Raw genomic sequence first — 16557 nt, forward strand, 5'->3', positions numbered from 1 at the left:
ACAACATACATCATATCATATCTGTTATGTCAGAGTCTGTTTAGGTCCAAAGTCTGACTAGTTGTGCTGGAATGGGTGGCAGCTGCTGTTTGCCGGCTTACAATCGGATATCAGGCCAAACCAGGTACTAAAGCCCTTATTTACTGCCTGATCGTCTTAGCCACCGGTACACACCCATCTCACAAATGGAGCTTAGCAGGAGATTAAGGCATACACGATCCTCTTTTCGATATTTAGCCAGTCTAATCGTTGCATTAAAACAGAGGGAGGCAGAAGCATCCTAGTGTAGCTTCCACCCTTGTTAGGTTTAATCACTCCGGACGGGGGTTCGAGGCGGGCGGCCTGCTATTGGCTGATATATATGCGATTACATGGCTGCTCGTGCACACTGGTGGTGGCTTCATGTTAGGTCTCGATGAAGATTCTTTTGGGGAGGCATGTGGCCAGCCACTGTTTCGTAAACGCTGTACGACGGGGGTCCTAAGGGGCTTAATTAAGGCTGTCTTTAATGTAGTAACTCAGGAGATTAGACAGGAGAGAGAGCTTATGGCTATTATCCCTGCTTCAGAAGACACTTCGGCAGCATCCTTTAATTAAGAGAGCGCTGCATTTCTCTCCTCGTCCATCTTTCTCCCTCATCCCTCGCTCTTTCCGTCCGCATTTCATAAAGGAGTGTGTCCACGCAGCCGTGGGATTGGTGTGACAGATGAATGCGTCGCAGCTAAGCTCGCCGTTCTTTCCATCTCCGTCCTCGCTCCTCAGCAGGCAGTTACTGTTTCCCCTGAGATACTCGTAAACACTCATCAAAACGAGACGGCAGAAGAAAGGACAAGAACAGAAGAGAGAGAGACGAGGGGGGAAAACAGAAAAGCACTAAAGGAAATAATCATAGCCCAAAGAAAATTGAACCAACAGACAATTTAAATACCCCAACAACTTCAAAGTGTGAGTCATGCAGACTTCAAAACAGAAAATCTAATTTCCACGGAAAAATAAATAAAAAATAAAAAATCTGGGGCTTTAACTTGTAAGCATTGTTTTCGTTCTATCAGAGGGCAAGGGCAGAGGTCTGGGAACAAAAAAAGTGTGCCAGTCTGATTGCCTGACCTTGAAATAAATGAAGAAATGAGTTCTAGCCTGGTTGAAAAGTGGTTTATGCTCCCCTGTACACATGCGCTGGTTTTATCGCTGGAGGTTGATCGCTGATAGATCTTCCCTAGTTATCCAGATATACTGCAGATTTCTGGAATCTGGACCACACAACATATTGGTTACACTGATATGTAAAGCAACCAGTCATAGATTGTTTGGTGTCATGGTTTGATTGTGTGAATAGAAATGCCATACTATAACAGACCATTAATTTAAAAAAATGTAAATATACTTTAAAAAGTTCAGCGTTACTCCCTGGTAAACTGAGTGTTAACCCATGATTTACAAAATTTGTAATAATAATAGCTCAAAATTAAGTATGAAGACATGATACTGCACTGAAAACCCCAATCAGTTAAGGTATCTCAAACCATATGAGGAAACCTATTGCAACAAACCTTTTAAGTTCAAAAACTAATCCTAATGAGTGCTGTGGACTTAATCCATTTGAGTAAACGAAGCAATTTGAGCACAGTAAAACCCAAAAAATTAAAAGAACTCAAACCAACAGAGTACTGTTAAACCCAATAAGTTAAGGCAATTCAAACCGTTTGAGGAAACGGATTGCTACAAACCATTTGAGTAAAAAAATAAATAAAAATCTGAGTACTGTGAACTTACTCTATTTAAGTTGAAGTAATGAGGCATTTAATTAACTCATTACCTTCAACACTGAGTTCAAAGCTCTTTTCAAATGAGTAGAATTTACTTTTGGTCAATTTTGAGTTAACTACACTCATTTCATGTGATAAAATTGACTGTTTGGTTTTACAGTGTGTAAAGCAAGACTAAGACACTAGTATACTTTCACTTTAAAATGGTGTTTCTAAAAGATAATGCTCTTTATACATTTTTACTCCTTTCTAAAAAAAAAAAAAAAAAAAGAAATTATTACCCTATAAAACATATGACCATTAATGCTCACTGGACATGCACATTAGTTTGCCAACATTCATACTTACCATCTAATGGTTGTGTACTGTTAATATAAAAGGAGGTTGATACAACTGAAAGATTCTCAGTTGTCCAGAAAACCAGTCAGAGAGTAATTGTGGATAAGCCACACGTCTATTTTCAAAGGTATGCTTTTTCAGTTTGTCTATACCAGAGATGGTCAAACTAGGGCCCACATAACGTTTGATTTGGCCCACCATCCCATCTGAGAAGAGAAAAGGAATGATGGGGATGGTTTAGAGCAGGGGTCACCACTCTCATTCCTGGAGGTCCGGTGCCCTGCAGGATTTAGCTCCAACTTGTGTTAACACACCTACCTTGGTGTTTCAAGTATACCTAGAACTTGATTAGCTTGTTCAGGTGTGTTTGATTAGCGTTGGAGCTACAATCTGCAGGACACCGGACCTCCAGGAACAAGTTTGGCGATCCCTGGTTTAGAGATTGTCATTTCAAATCTAATGTAACCTTTTGTTTGTTTGTTTGTTTTACTGGAAGCTAACTGGAAATAAATATTTTAATTAAATATTGTAAATTAATTTAGCTTAAATATTCATACTGTCACCTGATAGATAGAGGACAATGCAGAGACTTTGGTGAGTGAATCAAAGGCAGATTCTGCTTGAGTAGCGTATTCAGCAATGAACTCCCCTGTTCACTGTTATGTTTTTGTTGCAATATGTTATAATTTTAAATGTTATACTTTATTAGTTAATACAATTTAAAGTAATATTTTTAAATATTAATTTTAAATATTATGAAATGTATAAGAAAATTACCCTTGGGAACTTTATTGTAATATAGTTTGGTATATTTACCTTTGGCCCACGACTCACAATGATATTTGATTTTTGGCCCTTTATACAAAAAAGTTTGGGCACCCCTGGTATATACTGAAACAAATGAACAGAGTTTCTAAACTAAACCTGAGTCTTCAGCATTTTCAAAATGATGGCCTTCCTTTATAACTTTTGTATTTTTTTTCAAATGGCAAAGATGCAGTCACGCATGTTTTCATTTTGTTTAAAACCACAAGCAAATTTAATAATACGCCTGAGATAATTGAGATATTAAGATGATAAAACTGGGAGACTGGTTCAGGATAGCGGGAGACAGAAGCAAAGCCATCTCATGTCAGCAAGAAAACATGTGGGCTCTTCTTGAAGATTAGACTGAAAGTGAGTCATTTCATTTTTTGTTTTTCACTTGGCACATAATAGTGAACTGAAAAGTGATTGTTCATATGATTTATGTTTGTAGCTACATGTTTTTATTATCCATGACTGACCTATAATGTTATATGGCACAAAACAATTAAAGACCATTCAGAAATGTGATGCTCTTTTTTGCACAATTACGGTTTAATGACGGCATGCTCTGAAAACTGAAAGTGTGTGGTGGATGTCGGTCACGGTAACTTTTATTTCCTGGTTTTCTTTTGTAAATTATTAATTTACAAATTAAGCACTGAGCATAACCGTAACAAAACCTTAAAACGTAAATGAATCCGTGTAACCAACACCTAAGTTATTCCTACTGTGACCCATCTCAGCTCCAAGTGTCACTTTAATCCCCCTTTTGAAGTATTTCTGCACCACCTTTCCATTGAATAAATAGCACCATAGTATTAATTATCTATAAAAAGATACTTAATGTCCCCAAACCTTTGAATGGCAGTGCTTTTACACGCAGTATCGGACAAATCACATCCCATCCACAATCCACCACCATATCTCAAGAGATACTGGAGCATCGATGTCCTCACTCCCACTGTAAGTCTGTTAAACTTGACTTCTGGATCGATGCATGTGTGAACGCCTTTTTGGACACTTAGCGAAGCACTAAAGCAGCCATCGAGGAAAAGAATAGAGCTTCTGTAATACTCAGAATAAATGCAAGGTTCTCATTTCTCTCTCTCTCTTTTCTCCTGCTTTATGAGTTCTGATCACAGTCTTCAGCGACTAAAGGCTAATTAAATGTAGCCCCTGTTTGTCACACACCAGAAGTCAATATGTGAAATAACCAGCATGCCTTTATCTGCTGCATATAAATGAGCAAATGAGCGAGGAAAGGAGGGTGACAGGAAGAAAGAACGAGAGCATATTTCCTTGAAAAAGGCTCGGCCTATTTGTATGAGTGACAGATCGACCTATTCCGCCTTTCAGGAGCTAATGGTGAAATGTAAGGAGCATAAGTTTGATGTATCGAGCTGAGAAGGGATTTTTTTTTTTGAAGACTTCCACCCTTCCTAAAAGGTTGTCATAGCATAATGAATGAGCGAGATTTAAAATTCAGCTCTCTAGCCATAAATATCATAGTCTTTTCTTTTTGAGCTATGTTCATATTTGGCCCCAAAGCAAACAGCCAGATCAGAGTGACAGGTAGTGTCCTTGTGTTATTATTTGTTTCATCGTTGGTGCGAAATAAGCAAGGGATGTCAATACCCACATCTGTCTGTAGCGCGTTGCCCCATGAATATTTCCTCCGCTACTTTCTTTTCTTTCTTCGCCATGTCCATTGTTCTCGTGTTTATAAATAAGTTTGTCTGATGCTTGTCGCTTCTATTGGGGAAAGGCAGTCCATTATTCAAGCCACTCCACAAAACTGCTGGAGTCAGAGTTATTCACGGCCGGCTTTTGTTTTCTCCTCTTCTTTCTCCCCACAAACAGCCATTGACTTCCACTGCCGTCTCGTGCTGTGGGGAAAAAGCGCAGGGTCTCGGGGTGAAAGAGATGTAGATTTTGAAGTAGATAAGATGTGTGTGTTAGGGAACAAGCACACACATACACACACGCGCCGAGGTCTCTTTTGGTTTATCTAGCGAGAGGCACCTTTAGAGCGCTGCGACGGCTCAATGAAATGCCGCTGCGTGTGACATTTATCCGCACTCTCGGTGAAGCACGCTGCTTTTTATGCCTGTTAACTCTGGGCCCTCTGTTCTCCTCGGTATGTGTGTGCGTGAGAGAAAGAGAGGCAGAGGGAACGTATGTAAATGTGCTGGATATTCTCTGCTGGCCTGTACGGTAGAGTCTCCGTTTCGCCCCTAAATGATGATTTCCATGTCATTGGGCAAATTCCATTTCACAGTGATAAGGGGATAAGAGCGGACATTACACACATGATAAGATAAAGCGGGAGGGTCACTTCTGTTTTCACTTGCCTTTTGCGGCTTGTCTCATTTCTTTTCTTCTGGTCTCGTCTCATTTAGTTTCTTTTCTCTTTGTACTTGTCTTTTCTCGTTTTTTTTCTTTTGTCTTTCTCTTCGCGTATTGTCTGAAGTCTTATCATTTCTACTAGTTGGTATTGTCTCAACTTGTCTCTTCCTCTCTTCTCTTCTTGTATGGTTTCTTTCAACCCAAGCTCATTCTGATTACGTACCCTTTTTCACATTTCTGGAAAGTGGCAAATATGTTCCAGGAGTTACATTTTTTCACTAATGCACCAAAGGCTGCTGTGTACACTTTTTGATATCGCAAATTTCTCTTGCGAGTGCCATTGCGCTTGCAGTTCTCATGTAAACTCACCAGTGGGCGCTGTCAAGTAACTGACTGACTAATCAAGCCACCTACCCTCTTCCCTATACCCAACCGATAGTGTTTTAAAAAGCACCGATTGACCAGCGCCCACCCATTTCCTTAAACCCAACTGACAGCGTTTTCAAAAGCAATCCAGAAAACAATAAGCCCTCACGGCAGATTCAATTCTACTACGTTTTCAGATTTTACCACATTCTCACACTGTTATTTACTTGTTTGTTTAAATTTTTTGCCTTTTGTTTTACCTGCTTGTTTTTTTATTTATTTTATTTTTTTTTTTGTTTTACAACTTAGCCGGACTGAAATCCCGTTGTCACGGTCAACTCCACTCTGCATCTCAAAACTTCTGACGAACGCAACAAGCCACTGGACAAATTGGTAACAGCTGTAAAGCCAATCAAGGGGCGTAACTTATAGTAACTTAGAGGCATAACTTAAAAAATGTAGGTGTAGGTGTAAACGTTAATAACTGATGGTTGGGTTTAGGTGTGGAGAAGGTGTAGAAGTTAATAACTAATGTACAACGCCATCTTGCAGACAACATTGTTTTGACACGTGGGTCTCCATAACTTGTTACAAGTTACACCTTTACAAGTTATGCCCCTTAGGCCTCTTCATATTATGCCCCTTTCTTGCAGTCTGCAGACAGACCCTACTCAAGCGGTCAGCTGGTAAGTACAAAATGGAACATCATCATGTTTCCGTTTATTTTAAGGATTAAATGCAGCCATATGGTCCTACATAATCCACAATATCCAGAAATGTGTATATGGCTACGTTTTCAGAATAAGCCTTTGTTGGTTTTTTTCTCTTCTCTACTGGACTAAATTCTTCTCATTACTTCTATTTTTTTTTCTTGCTCCTTGTCTACTACTATTACTAGTGCTATTCTTGTCCATTTTTTTCTTCTGTATATTTTTTCTACTTATCTAGTTTCTTTTCATCTTCTTTTGGCTTCCCTTCTGTCTTGTTTCTTCTTCTCCATGTTATACTAGTCTTGTTTCTTGTCTGCTTTTCTCCAATTAGTTTAGTTTTTTTTGTCTACTTGTTTCTTTTCTTTTTTCTGTACTTGTGTGGTTTCTTCTCTTCTCATCCCTTAGCAGCATTTGGTCTGTCTCTCTTTTCAACTCATCATTTCTTCTATTCACTATCATGTCAACTTGACTCTTTTTTCTTCTCTTCTCTACTCATTTTACCACCTTTAGAGGTAAAAATAAGTTTGAAACCTCCCGAAATGACTAATCCTGCTGGAAGACCTTGAATAGTGCTCACCACTTTTTAGAAAAGTTTCTGACAAGCTTTTGAAAGCTTTTAAACTCGAAACTCTAACCGTTTTAACTTCGAAAGTTGATTCTTCAATTGTACTTGAAGTAAATCAGGGTCTTTGTCTTTGATTTGATTGATTAATAGGTTGGTTGGTTGGTTGGTTTATTGGTGGATTGGTTGGTTGTTTGGTTTGATGGTTGGTTGGTCGGTTAATTGGTTGACTGATTGGTTGGTTGGTTTGTTCATTAACAGTTAATGTTTTATTTTCTGTACTCATCTTTTCTCATCTTTTGTTTCATTGTGATTTGTTTCAGCAATTAATTCCTGCTCATCTTTTTTTCTTATCTGTTTATTTCTTCAGGACTTCTGTTCTTGTTTTGTGTGCAGCCTCCTTTCTTCTTTTTTATGCCTTAATTTATCTTCTATCTCATTGTTTTCTCTTCTTGTTTCATCTCTCCTTTTTCCGTCTCGACTCTGCTCATCTCTGTCACTCTTACTCTCCTTTGCGCCTCCATTTCCAATCCTCTGCTTGACCTCCTCTGATCCTCATTTCTCGCCGCCCTCCTCCTCTCCACCCCTCCTGCTCTGTCATTCCATCTCACTCTTCTCCGCCTCTTGGTGCCCTCCTCTCCACTGCGTTTGTAAATCCCATAAATTTGTCGTGGCCTGTGAACGGGAAAAAGACTTTGGGAAGTCATGCGTTGGTCTCAGCAGGCCTGGTGGCTAGGTCGGGCTTCCCGTGACACTTGTTTCTTACAGCACATGTTTGTCTGCAACAAGGCAATACGCATCTCTGGTGTTTTAGCAGTTCAGCTGGAAAATATATATTGATGTCTTTTGTTTTGCAGCGTGACAGTACATTAAATCCATTACATGACAAGGATGAAGAGAAGGGAACACAACGTTAGTTAGCCGTTTACATTGTTTATTAACAATCTATGAAGCAGCAAGCTGCAGGCTTGCTACTGGCATGGAACAACTTGGAAATATCAGGGAAGAAGTTAGTGGATTAGTAGAATATCAATGAGCTGTCTGATTAACAACTGCTATTACTTTATGTTGCTGGTATTTCGAAGAACTTCCACTAAGCCTAACCTGACAGTCTAATAATTCTTTAATGAGGGCTAGTTGTTATGTAGCTTCAAAGTTACTAATAGTCAACAATAAGTCCATCGAGTGCAATTATAAATCTAAAATATGCAAGACACACGTACATATTAATTAGAGATTAAATTATGTGAAAACTTAGTCTGTTTTCCTTTGTTTCAATATGTGTTTATGTATATTGATCCACAAGTAGACAACAGAGGTAAATTTTTGGTGTTTTAATATGTCTCATTTGTCCATGTTGACCGCTTCTACGCTGTCTTCAGATGGAAAGATCTATAGTAGCTCGTTGTATTTTTCTTTCTCAATAGAGATAAATTAAGTAGGCATTCCTTCTGTTTCTTCAAGGGTTACAGTGTTTATAGTATCCGAGTTGGTTGAACCTGTTGTTGTTGTTTCTGTGCCAATAAACACACTGGAGTCAACAGATTCCAATACAAAGTCATCAAACATCAACGACAGTTTGTCTGTTAAACTTCAGTCAGTTTGTCAAAAAAAGACAGCCAACTATTTCTGTTTACAATCTGTTGTTGTCCTTTGCCTTCCTGTAAGAAAGCTTTAAATATTTGATTTTAAATTGGCATTGCTGCCATGAATGGCTGTGTCCATTTTCTGACATTTCCTTGGCTTCTTTTTAGGCTTCCAAAGTAAACTTTCTTTTTTAGCCCTGCAAAGTTTAGATCTCATCTGACCACTTCCCAACAACACATCACCATGGTTGTGAGGTCAACAGGGGTGGGTGGGGGGAGGGGGGGTGGATTGGCAGTCATTTAGTGTTTCACTCATAATCAACCTCAAAAACATGTACATTTTGAAAGCTAACAAGTTGAGTAAATTTTCTAAATACTTGTGGACAGCTCTGTATAAATATTATATATCGCACACTTGTGATAAGATCGACAAAAAAGCAAAACAAGCTATAAACAGGGCCATGTCACGTATGGGTTCGCTACAGAAAGGCACAGGAACATCAGATAATCAGAACACGCAGATTTATTAACAATCACTTACATGGATGAACACATGAAGAACATGGGGTGAAAGCAGACATCAACAGAGAGAATACCAGATGAGGAACTAAATGAATACAGTGACTTAACACAGGATGAACACAGGTGAAGGTGATGAACACAAAGACATGGTGTGAATGGGAACAAATGAACACATGGTGAGGGTCACATGATGAAAATAAAAATACAGGCCAGAGAGATCACAGGCCACTACATGAGCCCAAAGCTGTTAGTACTCATTACGTAAAACGATTTGACCATGGAATGTCATGATTGACCAATCAGACTCCAAAATCCCAGGGAGTCATGCTATAAATTGATTGAACGTCTAGAACGTTTTTAAAAATCTCATTGGGGGCTTCAGTAAATCATTTAGGTCATAGAGGTTTAGCTGACCAATAAAAAAAACCCAGAAAAAAGCTGCTAATCCCACCATACGTCTACCATAAAATTTGAAGAGATATTCATATGCTGATAAGCGATTCAGGAAAAGCCACAGAACTGTGTGTACTTTCCCGAGTGGCATTTTTTTGGTCTCAAATGACGACAGAGGAGCTGTGAGGATCCTGGTCCTGACTCCACTAAATGCAAAGCAGGCTAAATCGGAGACACGATTACGACTCTCTCTTCCTCTCGCCCTACATCCCCTCCTTGCTGTCCTAAGGGAAGGAACAGCAGCATATGCACTCTCCCAACTGAAAGTGATTTTTTTTTTTTTTACTTCTCATCAGATTTCCAATTTAGAGAGATTACTGGGTGAGGCCATCATTAATGGAACCCAAATAAGCCTTTGAGAGCAGATTCAGAACAGGCCTATCTCAGCACAAATGTAGCATTAGCAGTGCCAGGGATGCACTCTCTCTCACGCACACACACTCGTGCTCCCAGAACACATCAACAGACTAATCCAGGATCGTCAGAGGATGTGTGTCAGTCCCAGCTTTGATCGTGACACACACATACTCTCTCTGGGTCCTGAATGACATGCCATTTGTGACGTATTCATGTAGGAGTGTGTTCCTAATCCCTCCATTCCCCAGCTGCATCTTCAGCCTCATATAACCCGACAACGAGGCACGGATGGAGCAAAGGTGATTTGTGCTGAGAAACAAGGGGAAGAAGGCTGAAGAGAGAACAGGGAGGAGGAGAGAGAATGCGGTTTTGATTTTCTTTCTCCTTAAAGTGCCAAATCGAAACCTTGAGGTGATTTATACTAACATCTACCACTCCCATACTACTGCCTAATTCACTGCTCACTGCTGTAGATAAGCCCAGAGGGGGATGTTTACGTACATATGTAAAAGTGATAACGACAGTGTTGTGCTCTTTGACCTTCCTCCTTTGTTTTCAAGGCAAACAGACTTTCCTGAAGTTCCCCTTAAGTTAAATACTGCACAAAAGAAGCAGCACACGGATTTGCATGGAAATAGTAAAATCAGTTATGGAAACTCAGCTGTGAAGAACATTCTAATTCTGCTAAAAAGTGTGCCATGTTTCCAGTTGGGAAATGCATTTTTAGGGGATCCAATCACGAATGGTCAGCTGAGGCAGATTACCATTATTACCTGGTATTACCGTGCATTCAGTTTTGTGTTTCTTGAGAGCAATTGTTTTTGGATTTCACCAGGTTTTCATGTATTCAACACAGTCTTATTGGAAATACTGTATGTGCTATGTCCTTCATTTTAATGAAACCACACAAATGTACTTCAGCATATGTTTAAAGTGCTGAGAATGAACATTGTAGGGAAGTATGACACCAACTTTTGTTCCTTTTCACACTGACCAGTGTTGTGCTAGTTACTGAGAAGTTGTAATTAGTCTAAGTTAATAGTCACTTCAGTACTGCAGTGCACAAAAATAAAAATAAAAACATCAAGGTGATAAACCAGCTGAATAATTTAGTAAGAAAAAAAAAAAGCAAAAGCTAAAGTTGCTTCAGCATCATTACAGTTTGTATTTAATCCTTAAACATATTCTTTCACAACTTGAGTATGATGGCTACAATATACAACAAACATATTAAATAAATGAAAGTAATCTGAATTATCTGAATCAATTTGGTGAAACCTAGCACCAAAAAAAAAAAATAATAATAATAAAGACAATCATAGATTTTATGCATTTCAAACAAAACAAAAAAACATAACAGCTGCTGTGTATATAACAGCAGTGTATATAACAGCTATAAAAACATGTTTAACTATAAACAAATAAATCACAGCATTGCAATGCCACACTATACATTTTAAATAACGTGTTCTGAAATATAACAGAAATGTGTCACTGTGTCTACTAAACTAATCAATGTAGTTATACAGAAAACAAATGTGTGGTTATTTATTTAAAACAACAAACATAGTAGTATCAGTAATTGTAATTAAAAATTGTTATTTTACTAGTCTCACTCACGCGCATACAGTCTCTCTCGCAAGCACATTTGGTGTACCTCACCTGCATTTGGTCTCTGCTTTTGCTTAACTTTTGTCCAGTCTGGCGCCTCGTACACAATGCGTCTTCTTTTCCCACAATCTGTCGCTGCTATAAACAGGAAGATGTAGGCTAGAATGCAGCCAAAATTAATTAAATTACCAAGTAACGGACAAATGCATAATATTACAATGATAACGAAATTACTTTATTTAAAAAGTAATGCGTTACAGTATTAGTTACTGTCAAAAGTATTGCCTATACAGTAATGCATTACTAATAATGCATTTTTGCCCAACACTGCTAATGACATATATTATAAACAAATAAAGGATTGTTTTTGTGCAGTTCTTTGCACAACTCCAAATAAACACCACGATAAACACAATCTCGTATATGTTATTAATTAAATACATTTGGCTCACCTATACTTATCTATCTCCATATGGACAAATTTCGGCCATTTATCAATTGTTACTCTGTTGTACTTCTTATGCAGAGATCTTGGGTTCGAGTCCGGTAAAGCACGGTTCCACATAAAAGATAAAATCAATGTAAAAAATATCAAAGTAAAGAATAGCCTTTACTGTGTGTTTTTTATTTACACTTGCTTTTAAAAACTACTGGTTGGGCTTAGGAAATGGCTTAGGTGATCTGATAAGGACATGTAACTGAAATGTATAACAAAAAAGTAGCCCAAGAAACATATTTCGGATTCGCAAAAATGTAGACAGTGCTCACTAGTGGATTAGTCATTTGATATGAGCAACCAATGTATACCCAGCTGATATTATGCAAAAATGTAGGCTGAGGCACTTATTTCCAATGAGCTTAGGCTTGTTTATTTTGTTATGAACTGCATCACATTTCAGTGAGATGCCTATGAGTCCTATTGAATGCATCAATTCATGTTATGCAGCTTGCAATGAGCAGAAATACAAGCATATGAAATGAGGTGGATGGCAACTATGATTTCAGTCATAATCTGTGTGTTTTGGTACAACCCAGCAAAGCACAAATACCTTGTTTTTACTTTCTATATAAGGAACGCATGGGATAACACATAGTAGATATTTTGTGGCTCTTTTTAATGCATTCAACCATATGATTGCCCTCACTGCAAAATAAATTCAATCAGTTTTTGACTCAGAAAGTGTTTAAAATGGACCAGTCAAAGACTTTTTACACTGTTTACATTGATATTTAACATTTGGATTGATGACAACACATCTTACATTGGTCTTACAGGTCGCACATCTGTAAATAGGGCCTAATACTACAGTTTTGTAACAATATAAAGTTACTGAAATTAAAAAAAGAGCAGTTTAAAGGGATAATATTTTCTCATTTTTTGTCATCATAATATTACTGTTTCTCACCTAAATGTTAGTGAGACAGCTCAGTACATGAACATCAAAAATCTCACATACCTTGTTTGGTTTGAACTGTAGCTTAATGATGCTGTAGACTCAGCATGAAGAAACAATGATAGAGAAGGATGAAAGAATAGAGTTTGGTAAACAGTCGCAATTGGCGTCCACTTACATCAATTGTTGTTCTATTGCTGGCGCAGTCTTTGAGTTTTTCCTCTCAGAAGTAGAGACCTGTCAGCCTCTGTCAGAGGACTAGTATTCTTAACAATATTATTCTCACTTCCTCTTGCCTTCGTAAGAACAGAATGACAAGATGACTCACTTTATATCTTTTTGCTCTTATGTCGAGATAAATGTTTTGTTTTCTACCTAATGCAGAATAGATTCATTAGTGTTGATTTGTATCATGAAAAATTGAATAATTATACTGTGTGCGAAAATCCCAGTAGATCCGCAGTTTCTGAAATACTCAGACCAGCGAATCTTGCGTCAACAACCGAGCCACGTTCAAAGTCACTTAAATCTTCTTTCTTCCCCATTCTGATGCTCGGTTTGATCTGCAGCAGATCGTCTTGACCATGGCTGCGTCCGAAACCGCCTACTTCTCAGTAGGTACTGCTTTTGAATGTAAACATACTACTCGGGCGTTAGAAAAGTACGTTCTATACCAGGGGTGGGCAAACTCGGTTCTGGAGGGCCGGTGTCCTGCACAGTTTAGCTCCAACCCTAATCAAACACACCTGCTTATAGATTTCTTGTGATCTTAAAGACACTGATTAGCATGTTCAGGTGTGTTTGACTTGTGTTGGAACAAAACTCTACAGGTACACCGGCCCTCGAGGATCAAGTTTGCCTATCCCTGTTATATACAGTATGAATGTGAAAAGTATGAATGGAATTCGGACATACTACATCCGCCATTTTGTCATGGTCACGTGACCTACCTGCGTCAATTGCATCGCTTTACTCCCATTCATGAATTCGCTCGCGGGGCATCATGGAATAGCACAGCATGCATGGGATGCGCACTATAGAATCTCGCCGGAAGTAGTAAGTCATCCGGGTACTTCTCGCAAACTGATTTTCGAATTCTATGAATTCGGACATACTACTCAGCTCGCATACTGATTTTAGTGTACTACATAATATGGAAGTATGCGGTTTCGGACGCAGCCCATGTCTACATGCCTAAATGCATTGAGTTGCATTAGTTGATTAGAAATTTGCGTTAACGACTAGTTGGACAGGTGTACATAATAAAGTGGCCGGTGATTGTATATCCGCTTGTTAAGTGTGACGTCATGCGAAGCGGCTTCCGGGTCCAAGCGCTTTATTCAACTGAATGGGGAGACTCATGAAATGGTTATAATAAACGTTTACAAAGCGATTTAAGGCTTTCGAAAATCACGATCGCAGTATATATGTCCATGCCTAATATCCGATGGCCAGAAAGTGATTCATTTTTTATAAATTGTTAAAATTTTGGTATTTGTTATGCAGCAAGCCCAGAGATTGTTGTGTACACTGATTTTATATAAAATTAACTTTAATGTGTGATAGGAATAAAACGTGATCATAAACAAATGATTTCTCCACTCAAATGAGTGGCGGCTTGGACCCGGAAACAGTATACATACGTCACAAACACGTCACCACTTAACAAGCAGATTGTAACCTCTGAGTGCAATTCTTGCTCATTGTCAAGCCACAAGATGATGAGAATGCTTGATGACAAATGTGTTGTAGTATAGCAATGATCTCTGGTTGAAAATAAATAAATAAATAAATAAATAAATAAATAAATAAATAAACTATGTCCCCTTTGCAGATGATGATGTAAAATTCTGCAAAAAAGGCACAAAAGAGATTCCTAATCAGATTTTTTTTTATGGATTGTTGACTTGTGATATGCTTTCGCCGAACTCTCTGGGAACATTATTAAGAATTTCTTTTTAACTGATCTTGCTGACGTGTCGGCATAGTGCGCGCTGGATATCTGCTGTGTCAGGAAGTTAAAAACTTGGGTAACAATTGTGCGATTGCCCCGCAGGCCTGACAGAAAAGTGCTTAAACCAGAAATATCCTCACACGAGGAGGAAAATCCAGCGAGGGGAAACTGGGATGGAGCAAATGATGCGATAAAGTGGAGACGGAGTGGACAGGGGTCAGAAAAGGAAGCTGTAAGTGAGTCGGCGAGTGGCTGAGTTTGGGCTCATTTTTTGCAAAACATAAAACCGCGGCAGTGGCACCTGTCAAGACATGGTGAAAAGAGAGGAGTGAAGAAGCCGAGTACTGCATCTGACATTTAACTTCATGGAGAGGAGCTGCCAGTCTGTCACCACTTAAAGAGAAAGAGAGAGAGAGAGAGAAAGAGAGAGAGAGGGAGTGTGTGTATGTGTGTGTGTGTGTGAAGTTGTTAAGTGCTTTTGTGGTGCTGCTCTGTCAGCCTCCCACTCTCCTCTTCGTCTTTGTCTTTTTCACACCCCTCATTTAGCCGTAAACCTCTGTCGATCACACTAAAACACACACACACACTCGCACTGCATGGTGACAATGGGAGCGGAATGGGAAGATTTGGGGAGGGAAACTCCTCGACAACTGCTTTGCTTTGTGTGTAAGACTGAGAAAGAGGTGACTGAATGGAAACGCGAGCTGTCTGACGCGACTGAAGGATGGACTTTAGGACAAAGGCAGACACAGTTAAAGACGAAAGCAATCAGCAGGCAGGGCATCCGTTTGTGGGAAGTACTCATGATGAGATGCTGTTAGCAGTGCCGATATTGTTTTGGTGAGTGTTTGCCTATTTAGGGAAAGAAGTCATCGAGTTTTATAAAGATGTGTGTCTGTTCTTGTTCCCACTAGAAATACAATTAGCACTTTTCTCTTCCTGTCTATCACAGATGTGTATTTTACAAATGTCCTCACTATTTGGTGGTGAACTGCATTAGTAGAAGCAAAGCAACATGCGTCTATCTGCCTTTTTATTGATCTGTCAATCTGTATTTAAGTAAAACAACAGTAATTTGGGATAAATGTTTTAATTTTATCCAAGTTTTAGGAACTACATTAGAAGCATCTTAAATGAGGCAAACGTCTTAGATAACACTTATTTACCAAATTAAAATATGATCATGCATTAATTTTTAATTATTTAATTAGGACAGTAAGGTCTGACTTTACTTAGACAAAAGTATTGTAACTTAACATAAATAATATACAGTTTAGTATATAAAGCCATGCTGCAGTGGAAAAAGAATGAATATTGTGTTTGACTCCCATGAGCTTGAACGACTGCATCCATACATCTCTGCAATGACTTAAATAATTTATTAATAAAGTCATCTGGAATGGCAAAGAAAGCTTTCTTGCAGGACTCCCAGAGTTCATCAAGATTCTTTGAATTCATCTTCAATGCTTCCTCTTTCATTTTACCCCAGACATGCTCAATAATGTTCATATTTGGAGACTGGGCTGGCCAATCCTGGAACACCTTGACCTTCTTTGCTTTCAGCAACTTTGATGTGGATGCTGAAGTATAAAAAGAAGCACTATCCTGCTGAAGAATTTGCCCTCTCCTGTGGTTTGTAATGTAATGGGCAGCACAAATGTCTTGATACCTCTGGCTGTTGATGTTGCCATCTACTTTGAAGATGTCTCTTGCATGCCCCTATACTGAATGTAACCCCAAACCATGATTTTTCCTTAATCAAATTTTACTGATTTCTGTGAGAA

At 38.7% G+C, this 16557-nt stretch overlaps 1 protein-coding gene and 1 long non-coding RNA gene across 2 annotated transcripts in view; one reads left to right on the plus strand and one right to left on the minus strand.

Moving 5' to 3' along the window:
• The window catches only part of pcdh1b (protocadherin 1b), a 305780-nt gene that overhangs the window by 53110 nt on the left and 236113 nt on the right, over positions 1–16557 (plus strand).
• LOC147834007 (uncharacterized) lies at positions 12410–15169 on the minus strand. Its single transcript, XR_015507826.1, has 3 exons — positions 13995–15169; positions 13656–13933; positions 12410–13514 (listed from the first exon to the last, which is right to left on the minus strand). It is a non-coding gene; the product is annotated as an uncharacterized LOC147834007 (long non-coding RNA).

This window comes from Danio rerio, chromosome 14, assembly GCF_052040795.2.
Source record: "Danio rerio strain M-AB ecotype USA chromosome 14, GRCz13ab, whole genome shotgun sequence".
Taxonomy (NCBI): domain Eukaryota; kingdom Metazoa; phylum Chordata; class Actinopteri; order Cypriniformes; family Danionidae; genus Danio; species Danio rerio.